We start from the raw sequence: 11,707 nt of genomic DNA on the forward strand, positions 1-11,707 counted from the left end.
AGACTTTGCGGAGTCATTTCTTTGACTCTGGTCTCCCTTTGGATGCGGTTTCTCCACGGTACACTGCTGCGGAATTTCAAGATGGCCGCCGTTGACCGATTCGGAGGTTATCTGTCTAGTTTTTTTACTCGCGAGCGACCGCAGCTGTTCTAGCACTCGCTCGCAATTTCTGTGGCGCATTTCAACTGAATATCTGACCGGCAGCATTCAAGGAGAGCTCTCCCCACAAATCAAGAAGACGCAAAGTTTTGGGCACAGGAGTTTCAGAAGGACAGCTAAGTGAAACCTGCAGTTATTTAGCATTTAGTGTGAATATATTCTTTGGTTGCATAATTAATTTACAGGAACTGGTAGAACTATATTAGGCTGAATTGGGTGACAGTTGCTGTGGAGATTCCCAGTCAGCATATCTGGCATTCCAGGCCAGTTAACCCTCGCAATAGATATAATGGATAAAGAGAGACTATTGTAGAACCAGTTAGCTAAGAGAAGCTAGTTTAGTTTCTTATATTAGAAGGACTTGATAAGGAAGTGCATAGGAAAAGTAATTTCCTTTGAACTTGGTACCACTACAGAACCTACAAGAGAGGATACGTAGATATAATATTATATACAGCAACAGCAGTATTTCAGGGCTCCGCATTTCATCGACCCAGAGAGACCACACGAATCCAAAACGTAAATGAAGGCACAGGGTTTATTAAAGTCTAGTCCAACAAAATCTGACGCGTTTCGGGCATCCGCCCTTGCTCACAGACAGTCAGTTAGTGCGGCATTCACATTTAAGTACCCAGAGCTTCACAGTTTTTTTCAATGTGTCAATTAACATTTTTTTCATTAGCATTTTTTTCTTTTTTTCAAACACTACACCATGTGATCATGGAAAGGAAGGACATACTCCATTGTAAGTACTACAAAGTCTGTTTTCCAAACATACATGTTAACAGTTAATCCCTACTACACATTAGATGGTTAAAATCCATAATATATAAAAAATGAGTTAATTAAAATCCATTATTTATAACAATATATTCAATGGCCAATAAATGCGACAAAGTAAATACATTTGGACGCAAATAAAATGATTGCTTATAATGCAAGCAGACCCAAGCGAAGAGAGCCTTGTTGACATACATTCAAAGAGAAACTGAATAATTCATTTAAATAAAACCCATACATTGTGCAAACTACGCAATCATGTGCAAATATGCAAGTAAACATCCCGATAAAGTGCAAGTGCAATGTGCAATTTGTATTATCAGCAATATAAAGTGTCAAAGTGCCATTCTGTGCAGAAATTGCATAAATGTGAACAATTGGATAAAATCCAATATGAATGGGTTCTATGTCTCTTTTTTATATAACAAGGCAATCTGAAACCAGAATGCTCAGAATGCAAGAAGGCCAACAATGTAATTAAACCAAAAAAGATGGATCTGTAGTAGAGAAACCACTGTAGATAAGTTCTGACGTGGTTATAAGACAGGAAAACAGAGAATGACAAGTAGTACTGTGTGGCTATGTCCTAATAAAGTAAAAAAGTGTATCCCAAAAAAAAAATATTTAACAAGTGGAAAAAAAGCTGTATGGCAACGACCATGAAGCAATTTATGATAGGGAAAATGAGAAAGTAAAAGGGTATGTATATGAAATTCTGTGTACAAAGATATCCCAAAACCAATGATATTACTGACAGATGTTATGCAGTAAGTAGAAAAACAGGCAACAAAGGTTTAAAGGAAAACGTGCAAATCTTCTGTATTATTGAGCCCATTTGGAAATCTGCTGTCTAATTCCAAAATAAACTGGGACTCAAGTCTCCTCAGCATCTTATCTCTGTCCCCGCCCCTCGCAGGTTTGTCTACAGAGGCGATGACAAAGTATGATAGGCATTGTAAATCATTTTTGTGAATGCTTTTAAAATGCCTAGCCACCGGATATGATGGATCATTGTTTACGATGGCACGGAGATGTTGAAGGATCCTGACATGCACGGGTTGTCGCGTACTGCCGACATACCTAAATCCACATGTGCATGTCAGGACGTATATGGCAAACTCAGTTTTACAAGTGAACTGGCCCCTGATGTTAATTGGGTCAGCACAGAATGGTGTGTAATACTGAGTAGTAGATTTGCCAAATTTGCACGCCCTGCAGGAAGTGCAGCGTTTGAAACCAGAGCGAGATTTCATCCACTCTTGTTTCTTCCTAAGTTCAGGAAAATCATGACAGATATGTGATCTTAAGGAAGGGCCCTTCCGAAAGGTCACAGTTGGACCATCAGGCAGTCTAGGTTTTAACACCTGATCTGTAAGCAAGACTGGCCACCTTTGTGACATGATAGATTTTATTAGTCTTGCTTGCCTACTATAGGCAGTTATGAGTCTTGGTGCTTCAGTACTATTCTCAGGGACATTAACAGATCTAGTGTTCTGCGTTTGGTCTAGCAAAGATTCGCGAGTTCTGATGTTCGCTTTCTGCAAAGCCACTTTAAGAGTAGATTCACGGTAGCCCCTTTGTCTGAATCTCTCCAAGGCTTCTTTAGTGCAGACCTCAAGATCAGATTCTGTGCTGCATATTCTTTTGATCCTGAGTAACTCGCCTAGGGGGATATTTTCCACTACATGTCTAGGGTGGGCATTGCTGGCATGAAGAATACTGTTGCCAGCAGTGCTTTTTCTATGCAGTTTAGTTGCCAAGTGTCCGTTATGTACAAAGATTTTAACATCCAAAAACTCAGCCTCACAGTCACTGATAGATTTAGTGAATCTTAGATTTTCCTGATTAGTATTGAGGCTAGTCACAAAGTCATCAGCACTAGCAAAATCTCCACGCCATAAAACAAAAACATCGTCTATATAACGAATCCACAGCAAAACATGTTTATCAAAAATAAATGCATGTTGCTGCCTGAGGACCTGTTCCTCCCACCAGCCCACGTGTAAACACGCATAGCTGGGGGAAAAACAGGCCCCCATAGCAACTCCACGCTTCTGAACAAAAATATCATTCCCAAATAAAAAGAAATTATTGTTCAAACACCAAGTTGTTAACTCAATTAGTACCTTGTTATGGCAATAACAATTGATGGGTCTCTTGCCAAGAAAGAAATCGAGCGCTCTTAGGCCAGATGTATGCTCTATGCTCGTATAGAGCGACTCGATATCTAAGGTGATCATTAACATATCACTGCTCCATGGAATATTGTTAATTTTAGCAATGAAGTCACTGGTGACTTTAACATAAGTAGGTAAATCTTTAACCAAGTCCTGTAGGAAATAGTCAATATACTGTGTAACATGCTCAGCCACACCCCCAATAGCCGAGATGATAGGCCGACCAGGGACTGGTTTAACCTGCTTATGAATTTTTGGGAGTAGATATAATTTGGGCAAAATAGGAAACTCAATATGGAGAAAATCAAACTCCTGAGCGGAAATCATACCGTCTCTTTTACATTGAAATAGCAACTTTTTTAAACCATCCTTAGCATCATTGAAATGTTTCATGTTGGAAATAGAATAACATGTTGGATCATTCAGTTGCCTTTTAGCTTCTTCAATGTAAGCTTCCTGGGGCCAGATAACTACATTTCCCCCTTTGTCCGCAGTGGTTACAATAATGCTGTGGTCGTTACCCAGTTTTTTGATGAGTGAAAAATACTCATTTTCATGCTTGCTTTTGTAGCGTTTTTTTATGCTTAGTCTTGTAGTGCAATTTTTTGAGGTCCTCAACCACCACGTCCTGGAACACATCAATCGAATCCCTAGGCATGGTGGGATTAAATTTAGACTTAGGTTTGAAAGGGCTGATGTTAGCACCTACTTGTGGAATGGAAGCTGCCCTTAATTCTTCCTGAGTTGAAATTAAATTTGAAGATGTTGCATTATCAGAGGCCAGATCATGTAAAGCCAATAATGGTTTAGCGTATCTTGATGGTAGAGCTAAAGATACATTTTCAGTTTCTTTAGAACGTGAACGCTCTTGTTCCTGTTCGTTAAGCCCCTCCTTGATGTTAAAGAATTTTTTAATTTTCAGTTTTCTAATATACAGGTAAACATCAATGCGAGTCTTTGCATAATTAAAGTCAGTTGCTGGACAGTATGTTAACCCTAAGTTTAGAAGTTGTTTCTCTGCCTCAGTTAGGGTAACAGTAGATAAATTAATGATAGTATTGTCACTTATCTTTTTTTGCGCCAGTACTGTCGCTTCGGTTTTCCTGGAGATTTTCCGCTTTTTCCGGCGCATTATATATGCAACAAACTTCTCCTCTAAAGAAAAGAACAGGACCACAACAGGAGAACAGTCGGAGGCCACTTTATTCACAAATGGGCGGATGCATTTCTGTAGTAGGGGATCTCTGTGTATAGTCATAATCTAGTGAATAGTCCCGCCCATGTGCGTGGACCCCGGCAATCAAAAATAATCTCTTAAGTTGTCGAAATAATGCAGAAACTGCAAAGACACTTAAGAGAGAATTTAAAGACAAATAATGCAGCCTATATCCACAGGCTACACTGTCCAGTACTTCAACTAGAAATTCCACCAAAAATCACCACACACAGCACAGCCTGCTAGTTTCTACCATAGAGAAACCTGCCTCCCCCAGTCAAAGACTCAGGAATGATAGAGAGGAAGGTAGGGACAGACAAGCCCCATAGGCTGCCATTATGTGGCTTAAATAGGATACTGTGCCTTTAAGAGAACTTTCCAGAACTTCTCCCAGTATCCCAGAATGCATAGCAGGTCCCTCTACTTTCAGTTCTTTTTTCCGGCTCCTGCTTACAGGACCCTGGCATTGAGCTCTCCCTTTTTCAAGGGTTTATTGAATTTGTTTTTGCACTTTTGAATTGTAAAAAGTGTTGCAGTTTACTTCTTGGTGTTCTCTTCTCCTTTTTGTGCTGTTTTAGGCGTTTTGGGCTCCAAAATGCCTGGCCTTTTTGTTAAGTGCCCAGCATGTGAGAGGAAGAAGGCCAAGAGTGACCCCCATGATGTCTGCATCGTGTGCCTTCCAGAAGATCATGGCCCTGAGGATTGTGTCATCTGCCAGCAACTTTCTGCTCGGACCCTCAGGGACAGATTGAAGATCAGGCTGGCTGGCCTGGAGGATAGGCGTCTGCGGGCTGCAGGTGGGTCTGGGCAGCCTGGGAAGGTTCCCTCTGCCTCTGCTGAGGCCCCTGGGGGGCTCCCCGGGGGCAGGAAGTCCAGCAAACGGACCGTTTCTCCGTCGACGTCGATGGCATCGACGACGGCGTCGAGAGGGATGACGACGGCGTGCTCCCCTTCTCCCCGGGGCTCCGGGTCGAGACGCCGTGGCGGCTCGCCGTCGAAGGAGAAACCGACGTCGAGGCCGCCGTCAACGTCATCGTCTTCGTCGACGTCGAGTTCTTCCTACCGACGCCGAAGGCGAAGTGACGGGTATCGGCGCTCGCCGTCGAAGCGGCACCGACGCTCGCCGTCGAGGCGACACCGTCGGTCGCCGTCGAGGCGACACCGCCGCTCGACGTCGAGGGGCTCCTCGACGTCGAGGACATCAAGACGACGGCGGCGTTCGTCGTCGAAGACGGAGCGCCCGACGTCGAGAGGGCGACGTGAGAAGTCGCGGAAGAGGAGGTCGACGTCGAGGCGTCGACGGTCGACGTCGAGGAGTCGACGGTCGACGTCGAGGAGTCGACGACGAGGAGAAGAGGTTCGACGCCGAGCAGACGGCGATCGACGCCGGAGTCCAGGAAGCGTCAGTCGACGCCGGAGAAGCATCGCTCTGCGTCCAGCAGACAGCGGACAGCGTCGAGGAGTAGGTCACCCTCTCCAAAACGGCAGAAAAGGGACTCCAGTCCCAGGAGTCACGCGGCTTCCAGTGGGCGCAAGAGGAAGCGGTCGCCTGCGGATGGGGATGGCTCTCCGCGCCCTTCGCCTAAAGGGTCACCGGGCTCGGTGTACTCGGAAGTGTACACCCCATCTCGGCCACGGACTCCGACTCCTCCCCCTGTTCCTAAGGAGGACCCTCCGCCCAAGCCACCACTGCCTTCGGGAGACCCTCCTCCACCTCGGGTCCCTCCGCATGGGCCAACCCCGCAGCCGAAGGTTCCTCCTCCGAGGTCCACTTCCCTGCCGTCCCTGCCTGTTCCTCCCATGGGGACCCCAAAACCGAAACCCCGGGAGGAACCGACGAAACCCCGTGAGGAACCACGGAAGTCCCCTCCACGTAGACCGAAGGAGCGCCCGCGAGCTGGCAGGTCTCGCTCGGGGAGGAAGGAGAGATCGCGGCGCAGATCATCCACAAGGTCGAGGCACCGCCATAGGAGGCGTGAGTCTCGCTCGCGCACGAGGTCCTCTGGAACCAGGGACTATTCCCCTACCCTATCGGGGTCACCGGACACCAGAGTGTCCCCGATAGATGACCTGGTGGCGTTTCAGGACGTCCTGTTGAGGGGCGCTGCAAAGCTAGGCATATCCCTGACGGTGCCTACCCCGAAGACGTCGGTCATTTTCGAGACTCTACATCAGAAGCACCTGGCTCGTCCTCTCCTACCTCTGGTACCGGGCCTGGAAGAACCGGCTATGGCTCTATTTCTCACCCCGGCGGTGACGAGGGCGGCTCCATCACGATTACTAAAGAAGTACCGGGCTCCCGACTCGGATCCGGCCTTTTTGAGAGCGGAGCCCCCGCCTGACTCTGTCATCGTCACGGCGGCCCGCAAGCAGCATGCCACTACTCCGTCCTCCACGGTTCCCCCGGACAAGGAGTCAAGGTGGATGGATTCGGCGGGGAGAAAGGTCTGTGGAACCTCCGCTACATCCATGAAAGCGGCGAGTGCCACGGCTCTGTTGGGCCGATACGACCGCGCCCTCTGGGACTCCCTCGAGCGCTTTGCGGAGCATTTGCCTCGGGAGCAGCGTGAAGACTTCATGGAAGTCCTGAGTGAGGGGATGCTGGTGGCCAACCAGATAATCAGCGCGGCGGCGGATTCTTCCCTGCTGGCGGCTCACGGAATCAACCAGCGACGCCACGCATGGCTCCGGCTTACGTCCCTAAAACCGGACGCACAGCAGAGGGTGGCCAATCTGCCGTTCTCCGGAGAGACCCTCTTCGGAAAGCATGCGGATGATGAAATGGCCCGCATGAAGGCGGAGGCAGAAACTCTTACGGCTGTGGGCCTGGAGAAGCCCAAGGAGACCAAGAAGCAGTACCGCCCCTTCCAGCGGCGGTTCGGCGGACAGGGCCGAGGAAGAGGACAGGCTTCGGGGCACTCACAACAGCAGCAGCAGTTCCGTAAGCCCTTCCAGAAGCGCCAGAGGGGCAGAGGTGGCCAGCAGTCGGCCCCGGCGCCCAAGGGCCAGGCTGGGTCTAGGCCCTAGGAACTTACTTCCCCCGGATCCGTTACCCACTCCGGTAGGGGGAAGCATACAACTTTTTCTGGCAGAGTGGAGAAAAATTACTCAGGACAAGTGGGTGCTGAATATTGTTTGCAATGGATACAGTCGGTTCACCAGCACTCCTCCAGCGATTCCCCCGGTCAGCTCGCAGTTTCAACTGCGCGAGCTTCAGGCGGAAGCGGATGTCCTGTTAAGGAAAAGGGCGATAGAAGACGTACCTCGGTCTCAGAGAGGAAGAGGTCTGTACTCCCGGTTCTTTCTGGTTCGCAAGAAGGACAAGAACGAGTTCAGGCCCATTCTGGATTTGCGACAAGCAAACAAATGGATTCGCAGAGAAAAGTTCCGCATGCTGTCGTTGCATCAGATTTACCCTCAGTTGCAACAGGGAGACTGGCTTTGCGCTATAGACCTACAGGATGCTTACTTCCATGTGCCCATTGCACACAAACACAGGAAGTTCCTGCGGTTCCAAGTCGGCACCAATCACTATCAATACACAGTACTCCCATTCGGACTGAAGTCGGCGCCGAGAACGTTCTCGAAGTGCATGGCGGTGGTAGCAGCGCACCTGAGGAAGCACAAGGTGTTCGTCTACCCGTACTTGGACGATTGGTTGATCAAGGCATCCTCCTTCTCGGAATCGCGAGCACACTTCCAGAAGACGTGCGTTCTCCTGAACAAACTGGGGCTGCACATCAACATGGCCAAGTCTGTCCCGACTCCGGTCCAATGCATACAGTACTTGGGAGCCTCCATCAATACGCTGTCAGCAAGCGTGTCTCCTTCGGAAGAGCGACGATTATCACTCCTTCGGAAGGCTCAGGCTCTTATGACGACTCCATCTACAACAGTGAGGACGGTGTCTTCTCTACTGGGATCGATGGCCTCTTGTATCTTCCTGACGCCACACGCACGGCTGCAAATGAGACCGTTGCAGGAGTGCTTGGAGGACCAGTGCGATCAGAGGAAAGGATCTTGGGACGACAAGATTCGACTGTCGCTGCATGCTCTTCAGTCTCTGAAGTGGTGGTGTTCGGCGGAGAATCTCCTCAGAGGGGTTCCCTTTCACAAGGACATTCCCACGCAGACTGTCGTGACGGATGCGTCTCTTCAGGGTTGGGGAGCGCACTCCGGGACTCTACAGATTCAAGGCACGTGGTCACCGATGGAGGCCACGTATCACATCAATTTCCTGGAACTCAGAGCTGTTCACTTGGCACTGAAGGCCTTTCTTCCGTCCTTCCAGACCAACTCTCTGCTTGTACAGACGGACAATACCACCACAATGTATTACCTCAACAAGCAGGGGGGCTCGAGATCGCGCACTCTGTCACTGGAGGCGCAGACGATCTGGCACTGGCTCCTAGCCAGAGGACTGACGATAACGGCCACCCATCTACCAGGTGTGCAGAATGTTCAGGCAGACGCACTGAGCAGACTGCTTCAGGAAAACCACGAATGGGTCATCAACGACGAAGTACTAGGAGAAGTCTTCGCAAGGTGGGGAACTCCAGACGTAGATTTGTTCGCCACCGCCGAAAACAGCAAGTGCAGAGACTTCGCCTCCAGGTACTTCCAACAGGGGACGCTGGGGAATGCGTTATGGATCAACTGGACGAACGGCTTTCTGTACGCCTTTCCTCCCATTCCCCTGATTCTGGCGGTACTCATCAAGCTGGCCCGGTCCAGAGCTCGGATGATACTCATCGCCCCGGAGTGGCCCAGGCAGTGGTGGTTCACGGACCTACTTCACCGGTCTCTCCTTCCTCACATTCGATTGCCGTGCAGGCCGGACCTTCTCACGAAGTTCGGGGGACGGATGTTACACCCCAACCTCTCGTCTTTGAGTTTGGCGGCATGGCTCCTGAGATAGTGCAATATGGCCATCTGAATCTACCCGATGACTGCATGGACATACTGAAGGAGTCTAAGAGACCTTCCACTCGGACTTCATATGCTTACAAGTGGAAGAGGTTTTGTATCTGGTGCCAGTCTAAGAACCATGATCCTACGACCTGCAAGGAAGATGTCATCCTTCCTTACCTTTTACATTTGGCGCAGTCTGGCCTTAATGTCCATTCCATTAAGGTACATCTTGCTGCATTGACTGCCTACAGTAAATGCCCTTCACAGACTTCCTTTTTCCAGATCCCTGTGATCAAAGATTTTCTGGAAGGATTGAAGAAAGTATTCCCTCCTGTCAGGCTTCCTTCGCCTTCATGGGAATTGAATGTGGTGCTGTCCAGATTGATGAAGGAGCCTTTTGAACCCATTCATAAGGCTTCTTTGCAGCACCTGTCCTGGAAGGCGGCGTTCCTCGTGGCCATTACATCGGCCCGCAGGGTGAGTGAAATTCAGGCGTTATGTTCTTATGAACCTTATACTGTATTTCATGCTGCTAAGGTTGTTATGCGTACTCACCCTAGATTTCTTCCCAAGGTTATTTCTGATTTTCATGTCAACCAGACTATAACGTTGCCTACGTTTTTTCAGAACTCTTCATCCCCAGCGGAGAGGTCTCTCCATTCCCTGGATGTTAGGAGGGTGTTGAAATTTTATCTGGATAAAACCAAGGATATTCGTAGGTCTGACCAGTTGTTCATCAATTATGGGTCGGTCAGGACGGGTCTTGCGACCTCGAAGCAGTCCATCTCCAGGTGGATTGTGTCCTGCATACAATTGTGTTACCAAAAGGCTAATAAGACCTTAGGAGGTAAGCCTAAGGCTCATTCCACCAGGGGCAAAGCTGCCACGACGGCTCTGCTCCGTAACGTGCCGATTGCTGAAATCTGCAAGGCAGCCACTTGGAAGTCGGTTCATACCTTTGCTAAGCATTACTGCCTGGACACTGACGCCAGGGCAGACGCTCAGGTTGGGCAGGCTTCTCTGCGGAATTTGTTCGCACAGTAGTGGCGTTATGTATTGTTCTCCACCGCCGCTTTGGTGTGGGGATGGGCTTGCCATTCTATTCACTAGATTATGACTATACACAGAGATCCCCTCCTACAGAAGGAGTAGTTTCTGTCCTGTAACTCCAGTTCTGTAGTAGGGGTATCTCTGTTATAGTCATAAGCGCCCGCCCTCCTCCCCGGTGGAGATTTTTCATCATGTAAAGAATGCGACAGGTCTGGCGTGCTTCGCCTTCAAAAAGAACTGAAAGTAGAGGGACCTGCTATGCATTCTGGGATACTGGGAGAAGTTCTGGAAAGTTCTCTTAAAGGCACAGTATCCTATTTAAGCCACATAATGGCAGCCTATGGGGCTTGTCTGTCCCTACCTTCCTCTCTATCATTCCTGAGTCTTTGACTGGGGGAGGCAGGTTTCTCTATGGTAGAAACTAGCAGGCTGTGCTGTGTGTGGTGATTTTTGGTGGAATTTCTAGTTGAAGTACTGGACAGTGTAGCCTGTGGATATAGGCTGCATTATTTGTCTTTAAATTCTCTCTTAAGTGTCTTTGCAGTTTCTGCATTATTTCGACAACTTAAGAGATTATTTTTGATTGCCGGGGTCCACGCACATGGGCGGGACTATTCACTAGATTATGACTATAACAGAGATACCCCTACTACAGAACTGGAGTTACAGGACAGAAGCTACTCCTTCGGCTTCAGATAAGCCTCGTCAGCGCCAGGTGAATACAGGAGCGATAAAGCAAGTCTGCGGTACACTCAAGGTTTAAAAGTGTCCTGCCTTTACCGCAATGGGTGAATGTTGCCGGTTCCGCCCCTAAAGTCCATCTGCTGCACGTGGTGGAAGCACAGACGGACTACCTTGCCCAGAATGCAGTGTAGATCCCAGGTAAGTTCAGGTTCCGCAGGGGTGGATTTCCGACATACTAGGCTCCGCAGGATTGAATATTTGCCGCTCTCTGCTTGTGAATGACACCTCCTCAAGCCCCCAAACCGCAACAATATTATATTTATATAATTGTACTTAACCAACTCAGCAGCTTCATCATCTGCAAGACATCACAGAACAGTTCTTACTTATAAGTTAGACAAGACGTTGCAAGTTACTAAAAGGAAAAAGCAAATACAAGGTTCAGGTTTAAGAAAGGTAACTAAAGAACTATAGGGAGGCAGGGAATTATTCAGTAACAGAAATTACATATTATTTGTATTACAGAATTCAACAAGAATACACATACACCTAACCAGAATAGAGCTAGATCGAGAATTATTGATCTGCACTATCATAATAGAGCTGCTACACTGTGGAAAAGACAGGTAGCCCAGAAGCAGTTTTAGTAAATTCAGTAGGTAGGAAGTGATTTACTGTGGTTACATGCAATTATATGTTACAGGATTCAACACGAAGAATCGGTAAAGCC

The sequence above is a fragment of the Lissotriton vulgaris genome, chromosome 1_2, assembly GCF_964263255.1.
Source record: "Lissotriton vulgaris chromosome 1_2, aLisVul1.2, whole genome shotgun sequence".
NCBI classification, from domain to species: Eukaryota; Metazoa; Chordata; class Amphibia; order Caudata; family Salamandridae; genus Lissotriton; species Lissotriton vulgaris.